General features: G+C 43.5%; 3 long non-coding RNA genes across 5 annotated transcripts in view; 2 read left to right on the forward strand and 1 right to left on the reverse strand.

The window, feature by feature from the left end:
- LOC144381901 (uncharacterized) overlaps positions 1–4,620 on the forward strand; it is a 48,814-nt gene extending 44,194 nt beyond the window's left edge. Inside the window, exons 3-4 of the long non-coding RNA XR_013448069.1 lie at positions 2,327–2,501; positions 4,454–4,620. This is a non-coding gene — a long non-coding RNA (uncharacterized LOC144381901). The remainder of the gene's footprint in view (positions 1–2,326; positions 2,502–4,453) is intronic.
- LOC118552260 (uncharacterized) lies at positions 249–27,142 on the reverse strand. Of its 3 annotated transcripts, none has more exons than XR_004925442.2 (6): positions 25,991–27,142; positions 21,643–22,774; positions 16,931–17,170; positions 13,561–13,692; positions 1,559–1,618; positions 249–1,378 (listed from the first exon to the last, which is right to left on the reverse strand). It is a non-coding gene; the product is annotated as an uncharacterized LOC118552260 (long non-coding RNA). The 3 variants fall into 3 exon arrangements; XR_013448068.1 differs by lacking the exon at positions 25,991–27,142 and having other exon boundaries at positions 21,643–21,870; positions 22,470–25,982; XR_013448067.1 differs by lacking the exon at positions 25,991–27,142 and having other exon boundaries at positions 21,643–25,982.
- LOC144381902 (uncharacterized) lies at positions 8,927–15,500 on the forward strand. The gene is made up of 3 exons (XR_013448070.1): positions 8,927–9,145; positions 9,428–9,533; positions 15,368–15,500. It is a non-coding gene; the product is annotated as an uncharacterized LOC144381902 (long non-coding RNA).
- Positions 27,143–27,556: the final 414 nt, after the last annotated feature.

Here is a 27,556-nt window from a genome sequence, read left to right on the forward strand (position 1 = left end):
AGAATGCCCAGCTCTGGTGCGGAGCCCGTGTACCTCGGCTGGTTGAGCACCAGACTCTTGATTTCAGCTCAGGTGGTGAGGTTGAGCCCCGCATCGGCTCCCCACTCAGCGTGGAGTCTGCTTGAGATCCTCCCTCTCTCTTCCTCTGCCCCTCCCCCATGTGCACGTGCATGCTCTCTCTTTCTCTCTCACTCTCAAATAAATAAATAAAAAATAAATCTTAAAAAAAAAATAACCAGCTCCGGAAATAATTAAAACTCTGAATTTTATTTAATGTCAAATCTCCATTTGTCAGACCACACCACTGGTGGCTTGGTGGCCCACATTTTTCCTTTATTTCTCTTTTCTTGCTCCTCTTCCTTCATTGGGCTCACCCCTAGGGCTGGAACACAGAGAGAGAAAGGAAAGGACAGGAGCAGGAAACAGTCTTACTTCTGTTGTATCTGCCATTGCTTGGCTTTGTGCTGAGTTAGGCTTGTGTTTAAAGTTGATATTCTCTTAAGCACCCTTGTGGTGGTCCCCCTGCTGGGTTCTCTGGAGATGTGTTGATGCTCCCCACTTTCTCTGAGGACCCACTCACACACTCTTGGAACCCCACTGCCTCCTGCACGTGGTCTTCTAGGGAGACCCTAAAACAGCCTCGGGAGGGCAGGTCCTGGATCCTGTGCACCTTTGTGTCCTGTTACAGGAGGAGACGAGGTAATTTTCCAGATGAAGCAGTTACTTGCCTTGACTCCACCAGCCCTAACCCAGCTTTACCAGCTTTTCTCCCACCCTGCGTATTTTCTGGGGCAGCTCGTCATTCCTCAAACTCCACGCCACACATATTTGACTCTCAAAGCGGTCATACTGAAAGTTCCCCAAGGCTGGGGTCGGGGGGAGGTTCAGGCACACCCACCCTCTTATTTCCTCACGGGAGGATAGGACTTGAAGTTCTCAGCACAAATTTCCCCCAAGAAATCCTTCCCACCAGAATCTTTCCTCCTCCTTCCCACTCTCCAAAAACTTTTTATATTCTTGAAGTGCAAAAGAAGTCCTGGAATTTTTGAAGCTAAACATCAGATTTTTTTTTTTCTTTTTAAGATTCCTCTTATGGCACTCTGTCTCATATATTTGGTGAGAGCTATAATATCAGTCCCTCTGGAGAAATTGAAGAGAGAGGGTTCTATTTAACATCAGGTTACATTCACTTAACAAATTCTATGTAGGGCATTCCATAAAGTAAGTTTATTTTTCTCATTTAATATTCTTGTCCTTTCAAAGCTTGAAAAGCCCCCACACTGGTAAATGATGTTTGCAGTCCTCACTGATCGCACTTGGTACGTGGCCTGCAGCTCCAGCTCGGGGGTGTGTACATTTCACACCTCAAGAGGACACTCTTGAAGGAAATAAATGCAAAATTAGGAAAACAAAATTGGGTATAAAAACAAATATTTACTTAGAATGAGAAAAAAATTATAACAAATCACAAATTTTAAGATGCTGGCTGTACCACAAACATAAAAAATCCAGAAAAATTACATAATGTGTTTATGAATGAATGGTCTTAAACACATACCTCTATAGTTTCTTTTGAATTTTGATATGATCAACAATTCTGAATGAATATAAAAGATATCTGAAATTAAGACGTACAAAAGAGTAATTAAAATACATTTAAAAACCCCCACATTGCATTAAGCTACTTGGTTGTATATCACCTTCTTTTTTTTTTTTTTTAAAGATTTTATTTATTTATTTGACAGAGAGAGCGCACAAGCTGGGGAGTGGCAGAGGGAGAGGGAGAAGCAGGCTCCCTGCTGAGCAGGGAGCCCAATGTGGGGCTCAATCCCAGGACCGTGGGATCATGACCTGAGCCAAAGGCAGACACTTAACTGACTGAGCCACCCAGGCACCCTACTCTTTTTTTTTTTTTTTTTTAATGATTTATCTATCCATTTCAGAGATAGAGAGAGAATGCTGGGGAAGGGGCAAAGGGAGAAAGGGAGAGAGAATCTCAAGCGGACTCTGGGCTCAGCATGGAGCCCGATGCAGGCCTCGATCCTACCACCCCAAGATCATAACCTGAGCCGAAACCAAGAGTCGGATGACAACTGACTGTGCCACCCAGGTGCCCCATGTAATCACATTATTCTTAATACTATATACATTGCTTTGTTTATAAATATGTATAGTAATTTTGGGTTTTTTTTGTTGTGCTCCATTGATGGATAATTTTTTTTTATCTCATTTTGTTTAAAATGCTGTCCTATTCAGGATGTGATCCAATATATTGGGTTTTTAAAATTTTTTAATCTTTAACTTTAATTTTTATTTTTTTAAGTAGGTTCCACACCCAACATGGGGCTTGAACTCCTGACCCTGAGATCAAGAGTTGGATGTTCTACCGACTAAGCCAGCCAGGCACCCCTAATATATTGGATTTTTAAAATACGTGATTAAACAAACATAGTCACCATAGAACTGGTGTTGCTTTGTGCCCCACAAGCACAGGAATTCTGGTAAGTTCTATTTTGTGTGATTTACATAAAAGAATATTGTGGGCTTATAACTGTATACAGAGCTTATTGAGTAGATTCCTGGCAGGACAGAACTGTTGTTTTGACTGGGCATGTGTGAGAATCAAATCCTTATAATTGTACATATCTGAAGACTGGCAGAATTTTTCACAGACTAGCTTCTTGCTTTATTATTTTGGAAACTTGTTTCTTCTTCAATCCCCATATACTTTCAATGCCCAGTGCAATAGGTCATGTTCATATTGCAGTGTGACCCCTGCCATTGCCAAAGAGGGCAGCGGGAATAATGCCAGAAGCCATTCCTGCACCAGAATAGCTAGCAATAACTTAACTAGATGTGAAAGTAAACCACATAAATACAACCTTCGTAACCCAAACTCTGTGGATCTTCAACTCAACTTCCCTTTAGCTGAATCCCAAACAGCCCATGGTCTCTCTAACACCACCCTACAGCAGGGCAAGTGCAAGAGAGGGTGAGTTGGAGAGGACAGAGACAGAGGTCTTATCTGATTGTGGGTAACATACTTCCAAGTTTTACAAAGGCGTATTACCACGTGAACACATTGCTTGGGCCCCAAACAGGGCCTGGAAAGAGGTGTGGGCACACGAGGGCCATGGAATGTCATTAACTTCAAGATACATCTGCCCTGCCACACAGGAATGAGTCCTGAATGAGCCACCTATTCACGGTACATTTATATTTACAGCATTGGTGCACTGGGGTGCTTGTGGGCAAATGCAGGTTAGTATGTGTTCCCACCAGCATTTAGCAGTTGGCTACCCTCCAACAAATTCAGCAATTGAATAGAATTTTCCTGTTTTAAGTTTCATTCCTTAGCCTCAATGCCTAAGGAAAGTTACTGACCTCATTAGTGTGTTCACATGCCACTGAAAGGTGTTTGCCTTAGAAAGTGAAGGCATTTTAGTAAAGTGGCAAGGAAGAGACTCGTGGAAGGACCATGAAAGGAGTGGGCTGTGCTCTGACATTGGGCAAATTAAAGAGAGCATGGTAAGGTGTCCTAATCATTGGCATAAGCATTCTCTTTTGCACACTTGTTTTTCTATAAGGGAATAGTCCCAGGAATGATTTCAGCTGGAAGTAACAGAATACACAACTAACAATGGCTTAAATAATAGAGCTTAAATAATAAAGATAATTAATTCTTAGAACAAAAACTTTGAAGGTAGGTGATTTGCTAATTCTGATAAGTTGGGACTATTTGTCATTTTCTCTCTGATTTTCATGATCAAAAGGCAGTTGCCATAGCTCCGTACATTATCCATCCAAAAGGAGAAAACGGGGGGAGAGGGGCAGTGAGAGAATGTGTACCTTTCCTTTTAGCAAGGAGGACAAATCTTTTCTAAAGAGTTTCCCATCAGAATTCCTCTTTAGGTCTCATTGGCCCAAACTGAGCACATGGGCATCACTAGGTGTAAGGGGGGATTGGGAAAGTGGGTCTGGCAAAGGAGCATGGGAGTTCCATGGTCGGCTTAGTCATGCTTCATTGTTCTGGGCTGGGTATATGGCTTCTCTGAACAAAAATATAGATTCTACTAATAAGAAGAAAAAGGGAATGGCTATTGGGAGGCAACTAAGGGTATATATATACAACTGAAACTTTTGTGTTAGGTAACCTAAACCGATCTTTTACTTGCCAATTACTAAACTATTGCAAATGGAGAACATACATGAATACAAACTATCATTCAGTTAGCCCATACTCTGTGCCAGGATCTGGTGCTAGATGTTAGAGATACATTTCCTGCAGTTAGCCTGCAAGATGGATATTATCATTATTTTCAGAGAGATTAGATTACCTCCCCATTAGGGAAATAAGTAGCTCTATTTTGATTTTATCATTAAAGTTTTTGCCTTTCTTGAACATCAAATAAATCATATAAAATATTCTCTTTTGTCTCTTGCTCGATATTAGGCCTGGGATTCATTCATGCTGTTAAGAGTATCATCATTCATTTTTTATTGCTGTGTATTACTCTATTGCTTGAAAATATCACAACTTATTTACCCACTCTACTGTGGATATTTGGGTTGTTTCCAGTTCAGAGATATTATGAATAAAACTGCTTTTATCATTCTTAATACGTGTCTTTTGGCATTCCTTTCCGTTGGATTTACATGCAGAAGCAGCACAGGATATTTTTAGCTTTAGTAGATATTCTTTACATTTAAAGATTTTTAAATCTTTAAATTTTCAATACTTAAATATTTTGAAATCTTTTAAAAGATTTCCTAAGTGGTTGTATCAAGTCATACTCCCACCAGCAATTTATGAGAGAACCATCTGCCAATGTTTGGTTTTGTTATAGAGAAGGTGATAAGACATATGGAAAAGGAAAAGTTGGGCAAGACAAGGGGGATTGCTAGGGCTGGGGGAAAGCGGAGCAGGCTGAACTTTTAAATACAGCAATTAGGATAGGCTTTTTTTTCCTTTTTTTTTTTTTAAAGATTTCATTTATTTATATGAGAGAGAGAGCATGAGAGGGGGGAGGGCCAGAGTGAGAAGCAGCCTCCCTGCTGAGCAGGGAGCCCGATGCGGGACTCGATCCCGGGACTCCAGGACCATGACCTGAGCCGAAGGCAGTTGCCCAACCAACTGAGCCACCCAGGCGCCCCTTTTTTTTCCTTTTTGAGAGGGTGACATTGGAGCCAATCACAAAGGAGGCAAGGGAGTGAGCGGTGCAAACACGTGGCAACTGTCCGAGGCAGAGGAAAGAGCCAGTACCACGGCTGCTAACAGAGGCCGTGTCAGGGTAACAGGTCAGTGTGGAAGAAGAAGAATGGGGGCGCTTGGGTGTCTCAGTCTGCTGAGTCTCCGACTCTTGGTCTCGGTTCATGTTATCACGGAGGTGTGGGATCGAGCCCCGGGTCTGGCTCTGCCCGTTCTGCGGGGAGTCTGCTCGAGATTCTCTCTCCCTCTCCCTCTGTCCCTACCCCTGCTTGCTTTCTCTCCCTCCCTCCCTCTCTCTCTCAAATAAATAAATCTTTTCAAAAAAGAAGAAGAGCGGGGGAGGGGGGAAGCAATAGAAGATAATATAAGAGAGGCAAATGGTGTGAGAGCATGCAGGGTCTTCAAAAACACGGGGACGACTTCTCCCTTTACTCTAAGTGACACGGGGAGTCACAACAGTGTTTTGAGCAGATGAGTGACATAATCGGACTTACATTTTATTTATTTATTTTTTTTTAAAAGATTTTATTTATTTATTTGACAGAGAGAGACATAGCGAGAGAGGGAACACAAGCAGGGGGAGTAGGAGAGGGAGAAGCAGGCTTCCCCGCTGCGCAGGGAGCCCGATGTGGGGCTCGATCCCAGGACCCTGGGATCACGACCTGAGCCGAAGGCAGACGCTTAACGACTGAGCCACCCAGGCGCCCCTGGACTTACATTTTAAAGAGATCATTGTGGTGGCTGGGTTAAGTACAGGCTGCAGGATGGGGGCAGGGAGAACAGTTAGTAAGCTATCGCAGGAGGGGATGGTGGCTTTTGGATCAGGGCGGTGGCAGTGGCAGTGCTGAGACTGGTTAGATTCTGGGTATCATTTTTTAAAAAGATTGACTGATTGATTGATTTGAGAGAGAGAGCACGCATGCGCACACACAAGCAGGCGGAGGGGCAGAGGGAGAGGGAGAGGGAGGGAAGCACGCTCCCCGCTGAGCCTGGAGCCCACCGCAGGACGCGCTTCACCTCACAAGCCTGAGATCATGACCTGAGCCAAAACCAAGAGTTGAACCTTAACTGACTGAGCCACCAGGCGCCTCAGAGACATCATTTTTACTGACATCACCAGCTTTAGCATTAGCAATTCTATGGTAGTAGTAATAGTTCGCATTTCTCAACCTCTTACTGTGTCTGTACTCTGTGTTTTATTATCTTCATAAACTAAAGCTCAAAGACGTTAGGCAACCTTCCTAAGAACCCACATTTTGTAAGAGACCAGGGGTTCAATCTTAGCTGTAACCGATTTCAAAGCTAATGCTCCTAAAACTGCTTTATCGCTAGGCTCTGGTTTCCCTTTCTCCTACCCCAGTCAGTGCCTTATACATAATAGGTGATCGATATCTTTATATTGAATTCATTGACAGCATTCACTTTTTCCTGAACTTTGCTTCTGAGTTTTCTTAGAAATATGGTTTTACTGTTATATTTATGTACAGCGAACTTTACTTTTTTGGGTGTATAGTTCTATGACCTTTTAACATGTGTAGATTTGTGTAACCACTACCACAATCAGGATGTAGACAATTTTCATCCCTTCCCCCCACCTCAAATTCTCTTATGCTGCACCTGTGTAGCCAGCTCTCTCCCACCCATAATTCCTGGAAACTACTAATCCGTTCTTTATCTTTACCGACTATAAATAAGCATTAGCGTATAGGTTTCTGTGTGAGCACAAGTGTGCAATTTTCTAGGGTAAAAACGTAGGCATGTGTTTGCTGGTTCATATGGGTCATGTTTCTTTAACTCTCTAAGAAACTACCAAATTGTTTTCTAAAGCAGATATAGCATTGTGCAAGTCAACCAGCACAGTTGCTCTGCATCTTTGTCAATTTTGTCTTTTACATATATCTTCGCCATTCTAATAGGTGTGCAGTGGTGTCTCATCATGGGATACCAATTATTTTTGCAATTTACACTGAAAGCGTTTTTAGACTCCAGAATATAATTTATAGGCTACATTCCAAATGATTTGTAAATAAACATGGTACAGGCATACTTTAAAAAAATTTACCCACCCTGCCCTTTTTGACCCAGATACCTTTCCATTTGGAGATTGTGTTATTGTGATGTAACACATATAACTAACACAACTTGCTTGCAAGACTTACAATAAGAAATTCCCTGTGAAATAGGCCTAGGATTTGCTTTTCTTTCAGGGATGTTGTAGAAGTTAGATAATCAAAGCTCATAAGATAATGAATGGAAAATTGCTTTAAGGGACAAGGACGCATGTTACTACTATTATAAAAAATGCAGTCACTTCTTAATTAAATGATCACTAAGTACCTAATATAGTGAAAGTATCATGTAAGATATGTTCTATGGAGAATATAAGTATAAAACAGAGCTTTTATCCTCATGGCATTTATAATCTAGTTATGCAGAAAAGTAAGATATTAAAACAATTTGAATAACTATTCTAGTAACACATGAAAACACATTATAAGGCTTTATCTAATTTTTTAGAATGATGGCACAAACAGTTAAATATCCCACATATTTGTCTATTACACACTTGCATAAGTTTATACGGTGCACTACCACAAAGTATTTGTTCCCTCTCACAAGAGATAATGTATGAGGTCCGTAAGTCCAGGATTAGCTCAGTTCCCTAAGCAGGTGAAGAAATTTGAGCTGGGCACAGCAGAACAGGTGAGGTCTTGACATTAGAGAGGAGGGAGGGGACATTCCAGGCACATAAAGCGTCAAGAGCCGAAGTGCAGAGATGGAAAGTGCAAGGACATGTCTGACCTGTGAGCAAACCAGTCGGCTTACAGACAGAGGAGTACTAATTACAGCTGTCCTTAAGTGAGCACTGACTGTGGGGCAAGCACTGGGCTAAGTCTCATACACAGGCTACCTCATTAACATCTCAAGAACCCTGTAAAGAAACTAAGGATCTAGAACCTTCCATACCATTACAGAGCTAACAAGTTGTACACCCGGGGTTCTAAGCCAGACTGATTCTAGTCCTTAACCTCGATGTTACACTGTAACACTAAACCTAGAAAAGAAATTCAAGGCCAGGCTGTGGGGGGCTGAGATGTTTGAACTTTTGCCCCAAGGACTTGTGGTTCTCCATCTTTTCCTCAGCCCTCTACATTTGAGTAATAGGGCACCGTGAGGAACGACACCTCGATAGAAGTGGTCCAACATGAGCATGGTGTGGGGAGAAACATCAACATCTCTAGACTGTGTGTGGAAATGCTGCTCAACCTGTCCCGAGACAGTGTGTCTCCCTTTTGAGGATCACCACTAGAGACTATGGGGGAAGTCTGGAAGTCTTAAATAGAGAACATAGAAGACCAACAGTGAGGGTCTGGGAGGTGAATTTGGCAGCGAGGTCCGTAATGGATCAGTCACAGAGGTCCAGGCAACGGTCCACTGCAGCCCTACGACGCATGGGTGATAAGGCAGAGCTAGGGTGGGCAACGGGGACAGCTGTTTGGGAGGGAAATTGATAGGACCTGATGACTAGAAGGATCTGGGGGTGATGGAGAGGGAGGATTTAGGCTGTAAAGATTTTAGGGACTGTGGTTTCAGGAAGAGTGGACTGGTTCCTGCGGCATCCCGGAGCCCTCCACGCCTATTGTCACTTCAGCCTTGGCCACTAGAGGGCTTCCCCACCTCGTCTGGAGCCCAGCCTGATTCACAGGCAGGACGGCCAGCAGGACTGTTTAAAATCCAAGTCAGGCTAGTCCCTGGAACTTCACGGGAGCTTGGGTTGACAACAGTTGACTTTCATTGAGACAGAAGGTTGGAAGGTCTCCCACTCGACTGACAATGGCTGGAAACAGGGCGTAAGATGTAGTGATGGATTACAGATGGCAAGCGTCGGTGTCCAGGCGGCCAGGGGAACAGGAGGGCGAGAGGAGGAACTCTCAGGTTTGAAGTTCTCCTAGACGCCCCAGTCATGGAAGGCAGAGACCTTGCACAGCTGACCGCAGCTGGAGCAGCTGTGTGTGCCCGTGTGCAGGAGTGCGTGTAGGCAAGTAGGGGGTGTCTGCATGGGTGAGCGCCTGTGTGCGAGTGTGTCCGGGTGAGGATGCGCGCTCGTGTAAACACGTGTGCATGCCTGGGAGAGTGCGGCACGTGTGAGCGTGCCTCCAAGTGTCTGTGTGCGCCTGCTCTGCGGGGGGAATGTTCATGTTTGTCGCTTGGCTTCAGCCCAGAATTCAAACAAATAATGAGGTGAACGGAAATGAACTGGAGTCTGCTTCAGCACCAATCAGCTCCCATCAACTGTGACCGAGAGGAGATACAACAGACACAAGTGAGCAAAGACTGGAAAACTCAGGGACCTGGGTTGTACTGGGGTCTGAAAAGCCACGCAGCAGTGTCCTTGGAGGGCAAAGGCCGTCTTAGGATCAGGCTGATGGGTCATTCCTGCCCTCAGATCCGTGCGTTCTTGGCCAGCAGCTCTGTGGGCCGGCCTTGGTCCTCCTAAAGGCCACTTCATTTTTCATGGGTTGACAGCTACCTGGCTCACCTTCCCCTGGCAGCTTTCTCGTTCCTTTTGTCAGGCTGGCCTCCGGCATGTTTCCCAGAGATGCGACTGCCCTCTTACTCCCCAGCTGCTCTGAGGAGCCTGGCTGTGACCTGGGTCTGCACTCAGTCATGTTGTCTCATCCTTAGGCTCTCCTTTGCCACCTGTGATGCGTTGGAGGCAAAACAGTGAAGGCAGAAACAGGGACTATTTGGTGGGTTGGTGAGAAGGAGCTGCTCCTTAATCTCTAGACCTGTGTATATATGTATGTGTGAGTGAGTGGGAAAGGGTGATAGAAGGTGATGTTAGAGAACCCCGAGGCGGGCCTTCACCCCTCATAGCTGGGGTCCCTGGCTGTGGGTTCCCCACAGGCCCACAGACACTGGTTCGGCTGGAGCATGATTGTCCCCCAACTTGCTAAAGTGCATGCTTTATCCTCAGAGAACAGGGTCTTTCCTGGGCTCTCACAAGCCCTTTGTGAACACCAGGCCCCTCGAGCAGCATGACTATGAGAATTTTTTTAAAATCTCTCCATATGTGGCAAGTTCTCCTTATAGTTGTATACTTGAGTTGGGGAGGGGAGGGCATTTCATCATTTCATTTACATCCTAATAAATCTAGAGAGTGGCTGCTCCTTAGAAATTATTCATAACACTTCTGGTTTGTTGTTGTTCTTTAAATAGTCCCTGTTAGTCTTTAAATAGTACCCTTCAGGGCACAAGTGGCCCCATCCCGATTTCCTCTCTAATGTGGCTCTTCCTTCACGGTTCACTAGATTGAATAGTTGTGGAAGCTCTCAAACTTTAATTATAATAATAATAATAATAAATCTCCCGAGGAGCTTGTTTAATTTTTTCATTGTTAATTTTTAATAGATTTCTTTCTTTCTTTTTTTTTAAAGTAAACTCTACCCCCAACATGGGGCTCAAACTCATGACCCTGAGATCAAGACTCACATGCTCTACCGGCTGAGCTAGCCAGACACCCTGAGTAGCTTGTTTTAAAAGCAAATTGCTAAAATAAATAAATAACAAACAAAGAAATAAAGGCAGATTTCCCATGCCCCACTCAGATCTATGGAATCAGAATTTCTGGAGACACAGGAATTTGCATTTTACCAACCCCTCCCCCACCCCCAAGATCCTAAGTCAGGTGGTCCAGTTTAGTTGGTTGACTGTCTGACTCTTGATTTCAGCTCAGGTCATGATCTCAGGGTTGTGAGATTGAGCCCTTCATTGGGGGGAGTCTGCTTGGGATTCTCTCCCTCTTCCTCTGCCCTCCCCCCGCCCCCCTCTCAAAATAAGTAAATCAATCTTTTAAAAAATTAAAAAAAAAAGAATACATGCTGTGAAATGTGGTGCTGAAAGATGCCTTGGATACATTTTTTTTTTTTTAAATGTTGAGTTTCTAGAATTTTTATATATATTCTAGACACAAGGCCTTTGTTGGTTGTGTGATTTGTAAATCTTTCCTCCTGGCCTGTTGTCTTTTCATCCTTTTACAGAGTCTTTCATAGAGCAAAAGTGTTTAGTCCAATTTATAAATTTTTCCTATTATGGATCATGCTTTTAGGGTCAAGTCCAAGAACTCTGCCTAGCCCTAGGGTCCCAAAAATATTCTCCTGTGTTCTTTTTTACAAGTTTTAGAGTTCTATGCTCACATGTGAGTCCATGATCCATTGTGAGTTAATTTTCGTATTAGGTCTTTTCTTCGTATTAATTTTCATTAGGTCTTTTAAAACCTCACACTCTGAGGGTCCAATTTTTCCAGCACCATTTATTGAAAAGGCTATTTCTCCTCCATTGGATTGCTTTTATTCCGTTATCAAAATTAGTCGGGGGCATATTTGTGTGGCTCTAGATCTGGGTTCTTTATTCAGTTCCACTGATCTATGTGCCTCTTCCCTCTACCAGTACCATGCTGTCTTAATACTGTAGTTACACACGAGGCCCTACTGTTGGGAAGAGTGGTTTCTCCCACTTCCTCTCCCACTTTGTTTTTCAACATTGTTTTGGCTATGCTAGAGCCTTTTCTTTTCCATATAAATTTTGGAATAAACTTGTCAAGGCCAGCAAAGAAACTTGTTCAGATTTCGATGGGAATTACATGAATACTGATCAGTTTTAGGAAAGGACTGTACTTTTTTTCTTGCAGCAGAATTTTTGGAGAGCAAGGTTTAACCAAAGCAGTTCTAAAATCTTACCTTGTTAAACGTTTCTTGCCTGAGATATACTTTTACTTATACTTTCTAGCTACAGAGAAGAAACTATGTGGAAAAATTGAGCAGCTACAGTTGCTGCAAGGTTCACTAATAAACTTTGTTCCAACCTAGACTCCTGGAAACTAAGTAGACTCAATGCTTTCAATTGGCTCCTTTAGGGCACACTGTAGCTTCTTGGGATTCCCCTGCTGTCTTGAGAAAACAGAACAGAGATGCCTGAAGAGAAGGAGGTTGTACTTCTTGAGTCTGTGAGAACCAAATGTTTACTTCATTCCCTCGATCCTCACCTTGACTTTGTCAGAGACAGAGAACTGAATGAACTTGAGGGAATTGTTCCAGGGCAGGGAGATGTGGTGGTGCAAAGAAGATGGTTTTGTCAAAGGTCTTTTAAAACTTCACACACCGAGGGGGGCCTGGGGGGTGCAGTCAGCTAAGCGTCCAACTCTTGATTTCAGTTCAGGTCATGATCTCAGGGTCACGAGATTGAGCCCCTCGTTGAGCCCCTCGTCAGGCTCCATGCTCAGTAGGGAGTCTGCTTCTCTCTCTCTCTCTCTCTCTCTGCTCCTCCCCCTGCTCATGCTCTCTCTCTCACACTCAAATAGATAAATAAATCTTTAAAAAACCAAAAAACCAAAACAAAAAACCCTCACACTCTGCAGTGTCTGTTCTTCATACTCCTTGTCCATTAGGGAAGCAGCTGTCAACATGAGGAACTCCTTTTCTTCAGCATCACTCTTCCTCCCAGTCACACCGCTTAGTTCTCCAATCTGTTCTTATTTTTAGTCAGTGACTCAGATATTTGGCATGTTAACGTTCATGTTAACACCAGATGAAGTGAACCCAGTTGCATTTCTGTCCTCATCTCAAAGTTGGCCCCAAACTAGTTCAAAGAATCTCTGATTTTTTCCTTGGCCAGTGTAAGCTCTGTGTGTCCCTTTAGTGATCTGCAGCATCCCGGCCTTTGTGACATCCAGAGAACGGCAAGGACACATTTGATGAAAGGGACTACATACCTGGAATCTGCCCTCAGAACAACATAATCTTGGGGCGCCTGGTGGCTCAGTCGTTAAGCGTCTGCTCTCAGCCCAGGTCATGATCTCAGGGTCCTGGGTTCGAGCCCCGCATCGGGCTCCCTGCTCCGCTGGGAGCCTGCTTCTCCCTCTCCCACTCCCCCTGCTTGTGTTCCCTCTCTCGCTGTGTCTCTCTCTGTCAAATAAATAAATAAAATCTTTAAAAAAAAACACACCTTAATTTTGACAGTGACAGTTTTCTTAAAGCACCCCCAGTGCTTTAAGATGCTCTTTAATTCTGAACTGTATAGAGGTAATCGAAAGATGTGTGGAGAATGACTAACTCCCCATGTGGAATGAGAACTGTATCCAGTTATCTAAACAGTTAATTGTATGAGGAACATCCAAATGTGGTAGCCACACAAGAAGCTTCAAGAAGTATCCAGTGTGTTGTCAGTTCAAATGTCTGATCTTAGGGAATTAGTGACACCCTTAGTCGGATCTGGCTAAAGAAATGACTTTACCAAAGCTCAATAACCTCTTTCTCAACTCCTCCCCCCAGTTTTCTTTCTGTATTACTTACCCATCCTCTTACGTCTTCTGCCATGTGACACTGGAATGGTTCCTTCTAAACGTAAACTGTAACTGATGTGGTCATCTGGTCCCATGTCCCCCAGGCATTCCTTCCTGTGAGAGCATCTCCAGGGCCTGTGGGCTGGAACCCCAAGAAAATGAGGGTGCTGAGCTAACCCAGAAGCTATATATTCTGTCTGTATTCTCCCCTTGGACAATGAGAGCATACAGCCGCCTCGCTTAGGGCTTAGAGAAGCTTGTAGGGAGGGCTCAGGGCTATGGAAACAGTAATACTCATGTGACTAAGGCATCCACTGTCTGTCCTTTGCTAAACTCACTTCCATCACTAATGCAAAAATTACAGCCATCCTCCTTCTCCCCCACCATTTCTGCCCCAATTACCTCCTCCCAGGCTGGCCCGACTCTCTCCCGAGATTTGCCAGAGGAAGAGGGGATCTTTTTTGGTATGCACAGGAGAGCCCTAGTTTCCTAGTTACACTACTCGATCCTTCCTTGTGGCAAGCTCCTTCTACTAATTGCAGAGCTCTGAGTTCACAGGGGCTCGCTTCTTTCAGTGCTTGCTGTCTGCAGAAACAGGCCCAGCTGCTCTTTGGGGGATGGTATCTCTCATTGACATCTGCGTGGACTCCGTCTCTGTAGACTGCAGGGATGTGAGTGGTTTTTATGAGAGTGGCTTTTATGGTAGGAAGTGAGAAGCTTCCAGATTGCACATAATCTAAAACAGGTTTTCCTCACTGAACAGAAGTCATTGATACTTCCTGTGTTGCAATAACAAACATCCGTCTTTCGGGCTCATTAGGGATGTGGGGCTGGGGGGATTGGAGTGGGAGGTGGGGGGCTACACTTTCACGCCGGCTCCATCTACAGAACACTTCCTACAGGTCCCTTCCTGCTTCTATAATCTTGGCGGTACAGAGCTGCCACTGCTCCTCTTTGCCGAGCCCTGTCTGTGCTCAGCACCTCCCGTGCGCTCTCTAATTTCCCTCTTCCTTACGCAATCCAGCTGCCTGTTGAGCCTTCTCTCCCTGTATTTACAGCCATCTAATCAGCTGGTAATTTACTTTCAATCAGTGCCAGATTGGGCTCCTCAGATTCAGATCTCTTCTTTCGTTTAGTGAGGAAATGCTTGCCTTTCCTTTTTACCGTTCGCTTTCCATATTAGGGGCCATGTTGTGCTGATCAATAGTCCTTTAAATAGGAAGGTATAACCCGCAGCTCAAGAGAGCATCTGTCCCAAGCTGTCCCAGTTAAGACTTATATCACAGGCAAGTTCAAATACCTGGGACTGGGGGAGGGTCTTTCATGACCAGTCTTATGTCCAGTGTCTCAAGTTCTTGAGTGGTGAGTGTCAAATCTAGATTGCTAGAAACTTCTTGTTATTTAATTCCAAGCAGGAATTCATTTCCTTGCAGGCTTCCTGTAAGGACCATCCTGAATGGCTAGGGATGGGGAAAAGGTGGTGCAGGGTTGTGGCCAAGGTGGCTATCCCTAAGATTTTAGCTACATCAGGTTGAAGAGGCTGCCTGCTAAAGTCTGAAAGAAACTGCAGCCTATAACAATAACAGATTATTTTTGTGGCTTTTGAGGCTGGTTGAGTCGCGTGGAAGAGAAATTAAATCGAGAAGATGAAGAGAGCTGACAAGAGGAGAGTCAGAGACTGAATGAGGGCTGAGGGTCAGTTCAAGTGCATCCACCCACTTTCCCCTCATGCAGGTGTTGGGATGCTTTGCTGGACAGGGGACGTGTTCTCAAATATGACTGACGTGAGTGATCCGTCGGTTTTACCTCTCTTCCAGAAAAGATCTCCTACGGGACACCATGGGGCTGGGAAACCCTTGCCTCCTGCCCACGCCTCCAGCTACTTGCTTTTACCAGAAACCATCATGCTCTCTCTGGCTCTTGAGCCTGAAGATCTCTCTCTTCCCAAACCCATTAAGAATTACTAATTATAATAAATAATATATTGAAAATATATTATATTCTTAACATTACATTAATATATGTTAATAATATGTTTTTGTACATTTATATATTAGCATTGTGTGTTATTATATAATAATATCAATATTATACATAACATAAAATTAATAATATATAGGTATATTATATAAAATTTTATTTATTTATTTGGTCTTGGTTTTATTTTTTTTTAATTTTTTTAAAAGACTTTATTTATTTATTTGACACAGAGAGAGAGAGCGCACAAGCTCTCAGCAGGCAGAGGGAGAGGGAGAAGCAGGCTCCCCAATGAGCAGAGAGCCCGACGCAGGGCTCAATCCTAGGACCCTGGGATCATGACCTGAGCCAAAGGCAGATGCTTAACTGACTGAGCCACCCAGGCATCCCTGGTCTTGGTTTTAAATGGGAACTTCTTCAAGCTGCTTTCCCTACCTCCAACCCCTCCAGACCCTGGTCAGGTGCTCCAGCTCTTTGCCCTTAGAGCCCTGTATTCATAGATAATGTGTATCCATGTACCTTTTTGTAACCCTCATTCGATTGTAAGCCTAACATGAAAACCAGAAGGGATGTGTATAGTACAAGATCTAGCACACTGAGCCATCCAAAGAGTTGCTGAGCTTGGTTATGGAGATGTAGCCAGGTTGGTACATCCAGTGTCTAGAGGGTAGGGAAGGGCCCTTCATAAGTCATGCAGCAGTTACTGAGAGTATTTCCCATGTTGGGTACATGATTCCTCCAAAATGACCAGAGCATGGTTGGAAACTGAGGGTAGGAGGTGCTCAAGAAGCAGGAGAGTGAGCAGTCAGTCATTTGGGAGATCTGTCCTCAGAGTTTAGTGGCCTAGCCACCAGTCTGGGGTTTAGGGTCAGGGCTCTTCTCAGGGGGAGGGCTAATAAGGGAATGAGGGAATAGCAGGCCCCCAGCTTAGGCCTGGTCCTGAGCCTGGGCACCTGAGGAGGAATACAAGGAGCACAGGATCCCACTGGTTGCCACTGGGACCATTGGATCCTGGCTGAGCTCAGCAGCAGAAGTGGATCCATCCGTTTTCAGATATGCTAAGGCCGTGGGGCCAGGAAGGAGACTCAACTACACAAAGTTTGTTAAGTCCTTCCTACTCTTATACCTCAGAATTGCCTCTAGGGCTTAATAAAAATTAGATTCCTAGGCTCCACCTTACAGTTACCAAAACAAAACATCTGGAGATGAGGTCTCAAGTCTGAGAATCTTTAGTGGGGTAACAATGGGCTCTGATAGGATGAACTAGAGCAGGCAGAACCAGGAAAATGAGGCAGAGTTCACGTTGGAATCAGCGGGCAAACTCTCCCATCTGTGGACTAATTCTGCCTATATTCATTTGCTAGGGCAGCTGTAACAAAGTATCACAAAATTGGGTGACTTACACAACAGAAACATGTTGTCTCACAGTTCCAGAGGCTAGAAGTCCAAGATCAAGGTGTCAGCAAGATTGCGTCCTTCTGAAGCCTGGGAGGAAGAATCTGTTCTATGCTCTCTCTAGCTTCTGGGGGTTTGCTTCCAATCTTTGCTGTTCATTGGCTCACAGAGGCTCACCCCATCTCTGCTCTCATGTTCATATGGCATTCTTCCTATGGTGTGTCTGTCTCTGTGTCCAAATTTCTCCTCTTCGTTGGAGATAAAAGTGTCATTATTATTGGATTATGATCTTCTTTTAACTTGATTACCTCTATAAACACCCCATTTCCAAAAAAGGTTACGTTCCGAGGTACCGGGGATTAGGGCTCCAACATATCTCTTTGGGGGGACATATTTCAACCCATAACACTGACCAAGTGGTAGAATTGGTTGGGGAACTGTAGAAAGGTAGTAGATTCTTATAAGAGTCCAAAATTTGAGAGCTGCTTCTGACATGCTCTCAAAACTCTTAAGTTTGAGAGGGACACCTGGGTGGCTCAGTTGGTTAGGCCTCTGACTCTTGATTTTGGCTCAGGTCATGATCATGGGGACCTGGGATCGAGCCCTGCATCTGGCTCCATGCTCAGTGGGGAATCTGCTTGAATTCTCTCTCTTCGGCTTCCTCTGCCCCTCCCCCCACCCACACACACACACGTGCACACATGTTTTCTCTCTAAAATAAATAAACAGATCTTTTTAAAAAAATATAACATTTGGAAATCTCTGGAAAAGAAAAAGAAAAATTCACAGGTATAATCGAAAGATCCACCATGAGACATATGTAACTCTCAAAAATAAAATTCTGATAACACAAGTGAAAATGATCCTGAAGGAATTATTGTGCCTGCAAAGAGTTCTTTGGTGAGTTCTTACTGTGAAGAGTCCCTGGTGATGGAAGAACTGTTGGTGGAAGGAGTACAGAAAAGCACAATAACCTGTACAAGGAAGCTAAGAGTGAAACGCATCTTATAAAAATTCTGAGGGCAATAAAATGAGCTTTGTTATACACGTGTAGAGCAAGGAGAACAAATGTGGAAGAGGTGATGGACGTTAACTAAGCTTACTGAAGTGATCATTTTGCAGTATACACATAGATGAAATTGTTGTGTTATATACCTTAAACTTATTATACAAGGTTATATGTCAAATATACCTCAATAAGGGGCACCTGGGGGGGCTCAGTCGAGCGTCTGACTCTTGGTTTCGGCTCAGGTCGTGATCTTGGGGTCATGAGATCGAGCCCCGTGTTGGGCTCAGCGCGGAGTCTGCTTGAGATTCTTTCCCCCTCCCATTGCCCCTCTCCCCGTTCGTGCACATTCTCTCTCTCTCTAAAAATAAATAAATATTTACTAGAGAGAGCACGTAAGTGGGGGAGAGGAGCAGAGGGAGAGGGACAAGTAGATTCTGCACTGAGCACAGAGCCCAATGTGTGGGTGGATCTCACAACCCTGACATCATGACCTGAGCTGAGATCAACAGTCAGACACTTAACCAACTCAGCCACCCAGGTGCCACAGTAAATAAAATCTTAAAAAAACCCACAAATAGGGGTGCCTGGGTGACTCAGTTATTGAGTGTCTGCCTTCGGCTCAGGTTATGATCCCAGGGTCCTGGGATAGAGCCCCGCATCAGGCTCCCTGCTCAGCGGGAAGCCTGCTTCTCCCTTTCCCACTCCCCCTGCTTGTGTTCCTGCCCTCACTATCTCTCTCTCTGTCAAATAAGTAAATAAAATCTTTAAAAATAAATAAATAAATAAATAAAATCTTAAAAAAAACACAAAAAAACAACGCCCCCCCACAAATACACCTCAATAAAACTGGAAAAGAAAAGAAAATGTGAATTGAATAACTAAAGAAAGAAAAATATTGATTTTTGTTTTTAATAAATGATTTTTATTATAAAAAGACAAATGTGGAAGAGACACTATATGGAGCAGAAAGTATATCAGCAGATGACAGTAGGCATCTGTCTATTTTGTTATGGATTCTTTAATAGAAAGAATAAATTTCAAATTGTAAAGGCAGATCAAAGCTAGGGAAAAAAGGAAAAGAAGCCAAATATAGATGAGATGACAGAAAAAAAATCACCTAACTGTCTTCAATGAGTTAAAATATTTTTACTAGACTAGCAGTTGGTAAATTTTTTCTGTAAAGGTGATATTTTAGACTTTGTGGGCCACATGGTTTTGGTTGCAACTACTCGACTCTGCTTTTGTAGTGTGAAAGTAGTCATTGGTGATTTAGAAACAAACAGGTGTACCTCTGTTCTAATGAAACTTTATTTATGAAACAGGCAGCCAGCCAGATTTGGGCATTTAATTTGTGTTCATAGATCTCTGCACCAAAGCAATGCCAACCCCAGAAACCTGAAAGAATCACTCTTGGTCATTCCTGAGGAGTCCTGTAGCAAATACCTCGAATCTGGAGAAGGACAGAGGATAAGAAGAGGAGATTTTAAAATTTACAATCCATTTAGTTTAGCATTGGTTTCTGGCACATTTCCAGAACAAATGATTAGATAATCCCATTCAACAAATATTATTTGAATACCTACTGAGCACTGTCTAAATTCTCAGTGGTAACAGATAGCCTTTGCCCTCAAAGAACCTTTAGTCTCAAGGAGAGAGCAGGTGATCTTATAAGAAGTGATTTCAGGGGTACTGAATGTTCTGAAAAGGGAAGTGTATGGGGCAAATGGTCTAAACAAAGAGATCTAACTTAGTTTAGCGGGGGTCAGAAGCCTCCCTGAAAAACTTGAAATTTGAAGTTTGAGGAATTAGGGTGGACAGGGGGACAGGGTAAGAAAGCATTCTAAACAGAAGAAAGGACTCATGCAAAAGCCCAGCATCAGAGGGAATGCTCAAGGCATCGAAGTAAATGGAAAAGTGTACAAATGGCTGGAAGTGAGAAGGAGAATGGAGCAGGACCAGCTGAGCGGCAGGCCAGAGCCAGGCTCAGGACTGTGGACTTGGTTATTTCTCTGCTATGCCAGCTTAGCAACACTGGCAAGAGTGGAAATGAAGTAACTGACAAAACTTTGTTCTTAGTAAGATCGTATGGGCCCCAGTCATCACATTCCCCTTCTAGACATTCAAAAGTCAACCTCTTAGCTGCCTCTCCTTCTAGTCCTAGCTCCTTCCAATCACGCCCCACTCCCATGCATCTCTAAAATTCAAATCTGAGTATATCACACCCATGCTTAAAATCCTACAATGGATTACCATGCTCCTTGGGACTTCATATATTTGAATTTTAACAAGGCATTTAATTCAGTCTTTTATGATATCTTTGGGCAATAAATTGAATTGGTAGCTGGAGGTAGAGTCTTTAATGGAATACTGTTAAAGGTCTTTAATGGATTGCCATGGGCTCATGTAAACTCCTCTGAAGTCATGGCATCCAGACCACGTGGCCTGCAAGATCTCTATATCAGGCGAATAGAAGAAGAGAAGAATCACACTGGCTCTTTAATGACTTGGCCCAGAAGTGACGTCACCTTCATTCACAATCTATTGGCCAGAGGTAGTCACATGGCTCCAGCCCAATTACAACAGAGTCTGGGAAAAGTAAGGGAGGACATGGCATATTTGGCAAGAACTGTCTTTGCTACAGTGTGCTTGTTGAGTCTATGTATGTCATAAAATGTGGGTGGTTAGTTAATATGCCTGATAGGACAATTAGCATTCAAAAATACTTCAACCAGGTAAAAGAATATATCTAAACTAACAAAGAGATATTTAGGAGGATTCAATATATAATCCTATACATAAGTTAAATTAAAAATGAACCATTCTAGTACGAGGTGAAAAGTTTCTTGCTTGACGCATTTCAAGTTAAAGAGAAATGTACAAATGGTTTTAATTAACTACATATGCAATATGAATCATCAAGGTCTGCCAAAGAAACCTAAAGTAATCATAACAGCCTTAATGGATGTATAGAGTTTACTATAAAGTAGATAACAATTGCCTTATTCTCTTGGCTGTTTGGAACACACTTGCAAGTGGGTTTGACATCAGGGGCTACATTTGAAGAAGAAATCTAAGAATCTGGAATGAATCCAGAGGAAGGTAAGTGGGATAGGAAGGGTTGTTGAAAGATGTGGGGAAAACACTGGACTGGGAATTAAGAGGTTTAAGTTTTGGATCTGCCACTTCCAGGTGACGCCGGGCAGAACACACTCCCTACCCAGCTACACTTGAACCCCCTAAATCTCATCTTCCTCCTGGGTAAAGAAGGAGATCTGGACTTGAGTTTCTGAAGTCCTTGTCAATTTGAAAGTTTGGCAGCTATGAAATTATGCTATCTGAGAAGGGTCAAAGGAATCTAGGGATGTGGAGCCTACAGCAGGAAATACTGAAAGGGGACATGAAAACTGTTTTTAATTATTTGAAGGATTGTCATGAGGAAAAGGAATTAGATTTGCTCCGTATGTCATGCAAGAACAGACCTATGGCCAGAAGGAAGAGGATACAGAGAATATTGTGAACACTGGTACTTCCTAATGATGCAATGGACTTCCATGTGAGGCAGTGACCATTTAGGGGAAGCAGGATATAAATTCCCTTCCAGCCCCTCCAAAAGTACTTGGTACAATCATACATATTGGTGTGAGAATTGTATTAAAAATTCCATCATGAGAACATGTACACACCCGTAAGAATTTCCTCAGACTTACTTACCTCCAATCCACCTACTCTATATTCCTCATCCATCAGCATCCTGGGTATCTTCTTGTATGGCTCAGTATCCTTTATTCTCCTTCTTGCTTCTGCGATTGACAAACTTATTTGGTCCTCTTTTTCCGGGTCTTAATGTTGGCCCCTCTTTAAGATGTGACTTTATCTGTCCTTTGATCCTTCAGACCACAACTTTGGGCAATAGGTACCACAGTTGGTGATCTTTCCTAGCTAACAGAACAATTTGCAATTAAATTGCTATTCATTTGGCCCCCATCTGACATAGGAGGTGTATAGAACACAAAAGACTCCTTATCAGCACTGCATAGAAGAATCTTACATTAGGTGGGAGGTTGGACTTCATGACCACTAATGTCCCCCTTTATTTTCAGATTCCTTTTTTTAAAAAAGACTCATTTACTTAGAGAGAGAGAGAGAGAGAGAGAGTGGGGCATAGAGGGAGAGGGAGAGAAGCAGACTCCCCCTGAGCTCAGAGCCTGACACAGGGCTTGATCTCATGACCCTGAGACCATGATTTGAGCCCAAATGAAGAGTTGGATGCTTAACCGACTGCACCACTCAGGTGCCCCTTATTTTCAGATTCTGCGACTTTCTTATTTATTATTGTCACTGTTCACAGGAAGGGCAATACATAGAAAGTTTTCAGTGACTCTTTGTCAGTAGTAACGCTCTTCCAAGAACACCACCATTCAGTTAAGTCACATATATGTAGAGATACTTTTGCTCCTTGATTTTGCCACTGAACCACCTTTAGCAGATCATAGGCAGCTCTTGGAGCAGTGGAGATGAGATAATTCTTCCTCATTTACCTTCTTGTCTGGTGTCCTATATGACCAACGGGAGCCTATGAAGTACAGCCAGCTAGAAAAGAAGAGGGGTAGGATTTGTCATGGAACAGTGCAATACTGATGGCCACATGATCAAACCATGGCTTTGGCCTCCTTGACCCTTTGAGCTAACCAAGAGTCAATGCTGTTTGAAGGATTGTTGGGAGGAAATTATGGCCACAGTTTTGTTGATCCTGGAATGATTCAATTCCAGTGGAAAGTAGCAGAAGGCTAGGACTCTGGCCCATACATATTCTGTATAGTGGATTCTCCTCTTCATGGTGATCCTATAAAAAAACCCCAAAGCTGATCATATCCTTCCACCAATACTCTCCAACTGCACCTATAATAATATCCAAACTCTGTATCATGACTTAAATAGTCTGATTCCTGCCCCTCTCTCCAATAGTTACTTTTTGAGGGCAAAAACCTTCTTTGTGTCCTGCTACATCTGCAGTGTTGAGAACAGCACTTGGCGTATACTTTAATAACTATTCATTGAATAAACGAATCTAGATTTGACTTCCAAAGAACTTTACTAAATTTATATAATGGAATCTCTCATCACTAAATTCTAAGAAATTCTATCCTCATATCTCCATTATGCTTTGGGGATGAAAAGCATTTGGATTAATAATGGGATAGCTGAAGAAGTGAAGAATAATGTCATGTCCAGTTCAAACTCTTTGGGAGAATTTGGTTGGGAGAATGGAATTACCCAAGTTGGACTCTGCCCAGCACACGAAGCTTAAGTTATTGGGTAAGAGTACATTAGAAAAATGAATTTGGCAGCTGACGAAATAGTCTCTTTATGTGGAAATAAGTGACCTTGGATTTAGTTTCTTTTAAAGGCTGGCTTTCTCTGGCAGGGGCAAGAGATGATACTTTGAAAGAGCCAGCATTTTGCAATGATAGCAGCAGTACCAGGAAATTTGTGGGTGGTTATAGAGCATCTATTTCTCAGCATCCATTAGGGTAGGAATGCAGTGGACCAAATCTGCTTTTTGTTTTGCCAATGTTTAGCCTCTTCACTTGGGGAATCCCCCATGATTGTGGCTGACTGTAGTCCAAGATTCTTGAGCTGCCCTGAATCAGATACGTATGGGCAAAAAGGAAGACATTTATTGCTTCCTTCCTTTTTCTCTTTTTTTTTTCTTTCCCCATTTAATTTCCCACATTGTCAGTGAATGAGTCAAAGGTTCAATATTTTTTCCCCCGAGACTGACTTTGGAAAAGCCAATGCAGTGCATCATACTGTTTCTAAACTAGTTCATCGTGACATTCTGGGATTTTGATAGGACATCTTTTCTGTGTCAAGCCGTCCTAGGGTAGCTCATATGCTTTGTTCACTTTTGACAAGATAGATGGAAGGCAGGGTGATAACACAGCAGGATGAAAGGGAGAAAGTGACCTTAGGAAGGGTGTATTCATGGCCGTTGGGTGCAGACAGTGCAGACAGAGCTGAGGGAGCGGTAAAAGGCCTCCTTGTCTCAATACCCCATATTCCAGCAAGTCCCTAAGGCTGGAGAAGAATTTAAACAGTGGAGGCCTTCTTTGAGGTATTTATATTCTCTGCTAGTAAGGTCATAAGTAATCACATTGATTGTGAATCCAAATAGAGCATATGGGGTCAGTCACGTCGCGATTTGAAGGCAAATACCCCAAAATACCTCCTCCACCAGCTGGTCTGGTGTCTACAAACTCTACTCACATCCTTTCTTTGTGTAAAAGCCCCATCTCTCAAAAACCCTGAAAAAATGCTGTTATTTCACCTGGGAGGGGATGGAGGTCAGTTGACAGGATCGGGCTTGGCTTATTTCGCTGTCAGAGAAAAATGCAAGTGTAATTTTAACTAGGAAGTTTGGAATGGGGTGGGTGAAGTAGGTCAGCACGCAATTGCTCTTGCAATGGAGTGCTCTGGGAAGGCAGGACCAGCAATAAAAGACACTTCTTTGGGGGAACCAGTGAGGTGAGTCACAGATTAGTGACAACATGTGCAACCTATGAAATGGTTATTGCTTCACTGCTCCCCTTCAAATCTCACCCAAGAACATCTCTTGTGGCCACTCTAATGGGAAACATGCAGGGAAGGGAATTCTGGGAAATGTAGTTCAGCCTCACCAAGTTAACCCTTATCAAGCCACCATTCCAGGTCAGCTGATTCCATGTCCTGTGGCCTTTCCATAACACCACATTGTCCCTTTCCAAATGAACTTTTAAGTTACTTGTTCAACCTTTAAACCCACAAAAGACATTCTTCCTAGTTCCACCTAGTTTGAGTAATGATACCATTACAGGCCTCGAGAGGAGCTGGCTAGTGGCTTGGGGGCAGCATGCATGAGAAAGAATAGGAGTTCAACATCTTCTAGAGTAGATCCAAGAACAGGCTAAACTCTGGCTGCAAAGGAAAAAGGTCTCATCTGCGGGGTGTATACAGTAGGGGTCAGGTATTTTGTTCCTCATGTATGTCTAGCCCTGCAACACCCCCTCTCACATAGCCAGTCACCAAGTACAATTAGGCAGTTTCCGTCCCACACAGAGAGGTCCAAACAAGGGGAGGGGATGGGAGTGGCTAAAATATAGCCCTGCTTCTCTCACCAGGCTCAGGGATGCTTCAGCCTTGAGGAATGAAAACTTTTCCAATCCACGGGCCTAGAGGAGGCAACTTTTTACAGTTCACACAAAGGTGCTGGATGTGTAACTGTGTCCCTTGAATCACTTGCCTATAGCTGTCTCACAAGACTTCTCTTCTTCTCCCTTGAGAAAGCCCCTGGACTTCACAGACTGCCCACAACTAGCTCAGCTCCTGGAATCCCTGTGTGGAGCTTGAGTGTACCTCCATGTGAGGAAAGTAAGAGCTGAGATGAAGAAACCAGACAAATAATTTCACACTAGTCCTTTCAAAGCATCAAGACAATGACACCTTCATCAAGACTTTGAAGAATTCCTCCTTTCTCTTTTGAGGGTCCGCAGAGCATTTCAATAAGAAAACTGAGCTTGAAATACAAGGGTGTGTGTGTGTGTGTGTGTGCTGTAGGAAGTGAGGTAATGCAAGTACCTTTTGAAAGAACCGACTTCCTATCAAGATAGAAGGCAGACTGTTGATTGATTTGGGCTATATATGGCCTGTGAGCTCATATAGCGGGAACACGCCTTGTCAGGATGCCCTGATAGCTTACTATCTACTTGGGATGACTTTTTTCCTTGCTGCCTGTAACAGCTCAGTTCTTCCTGCTGTAGCACTTCCAGCCTTTTGCTCTGATGCTCCTCGGAGCTTCCGCTTTGGTTCTTATAGCCCGGCACCCTCCTGGTGGTGCTATTGTGGGACGGCTAACCAGAGCTGGTTTGGAGCAATTCTTCATATTTCCTTTTAAGCATCAAATGAAATACTGAAAGTTTTTAATGCTTGTGATTAGAATGACTATGGAAAGTACAATTGGCCCACACCAGATTCTGCTCTAAGAATCAGAAAGAGGTGTACCAGTTGGCTAACGTGCACATACCATTGTTTGAAGGGCTCTCTGATGGAGACATGATGAACCATCCTTATATGGTGGTACTGCAAGTTATTTAGGGGGCCTGGCATGGAGTGACTAACACACCCACATCCGTAGGCCCAACCCACAGCAGCAACATGATGCCACACGCGTTGTTGTGTTTCTGGGTCCTCACTAATTCTCTCTTGTCTGCATCCCTTTCTTTCCTCTCAGGAACTTCTTCATTCTTTACTCTTAGAACCTTGCAGCATGGAATAATGCAAATAATCATAACCAACATGTATTACACACTTGGCATGTATAACCATTTTGCTGAGCACTTTACAGAAGTCATTCATCCAATAAATATTTCCTGAGGATTATAATATGTTAGAAAATGCTCCCGGTGCTGGGGATACAGAATAAAACAGACAAAAATCCCTACCCTCATGGAATTTACATTCTCGAGGGAGATAAAGAGAATTTTAAAAGTAAAATATTGGATAGGGAGAAGATGGTAAATGCTTTGTAGAAAAATCAAGGGAGGAAGGGTGCTAGGTAGTATTGGTGAGGGTCCAGGAGGGGAGTGTGGCTCTTAAATAGGGTGAGTGGTGAAGATTTCCTGAAGAGTGATCCGTAGGACATCTCTGTAGGACATGTAATATTGTTATCTTCATTTTACAGGTGAAGAAACTGAGGCTTAGCATATAAAAACTTTTTTGCAAAAATAGATCTCTTAGTTATTCATAGGTTAGAGTCTATCTCTCCCAGAAGTATTTGTTATCGCTTTCTTCCTAGCTGCAGAATGCAAAGCAATTGTACACAGTTGAGGAATTGTAACATGAGGGTTAGGGATACGCCAAAGGTGTGAGATAGAGGAAAAGTTACATTTCCTATGGTTCCTATAGTCAGAATGGCTTAGTCGGCCTGCTGACCCGGTCTCCCTCTTGAGCGAGGATCAACCTCTGCATGAAGCTAGGCAGGGTTCTGTGGCCATAGAATAGACTTAAAAAAGAAATCACAGCCAATTTTTAAAAGTGGATTTTAGGGGCACCTGGGTGGCTCAGTCGGTTAAGTGTCTGCCTTTCGCTTGGGTCATGGTCCCGGGGTCCTGGGATGGGGCCTCACATCGGGCTCCCTACTCGGCGGGGAGCCTGCTTCTCCCTCTCCTCCTGGCTCATGCTGTCTGTCTCAATCTCTCAAATAAATAAATAAAAATCTTTTTTAAAAAGTGGATTTTACTTTTTAGAGCAGTTTTAGATTCACAGCAAAACCGAGCAGAAAGTGCAGAGAGTTCCCATACACCCCCTGTCCGCCACCCCCCCCCCACACACAGCCTCCCTGACTATTCACATCCTGCTAGACTTTTTATTTACTCCTTCCCTGTCTTGCTTCTTTCTTAGGAATGAAATCTGGGCTACAGATGCAAATAATATTACTCACTAGATGCTGAGTCCCCCCATGCACACCTGGGCTGCCCTGTCTGTCGGGGGCCTGCCACTGTCCCTCGTAAATGGGGGGCCCGGTGCCTGTACAGGGGGTCAGAAGGACACACAGGGATCGCAGACAGATGGCCGGGTTCCTGAGTGCTGG

Source organism: Halichoerus grypus, chromosome 5 (genome assembly GCF_964656455.1).
Source record: "Halichoerus grypus chromosome 5, mHalGry1.hap1.1, whole genome shotgun sequence".
NCBI lineage: Eukaryota > Metazoa > Chordata > Mammalia > Carnivora > Phocidae > Halichoerus > Halichoerus grypus.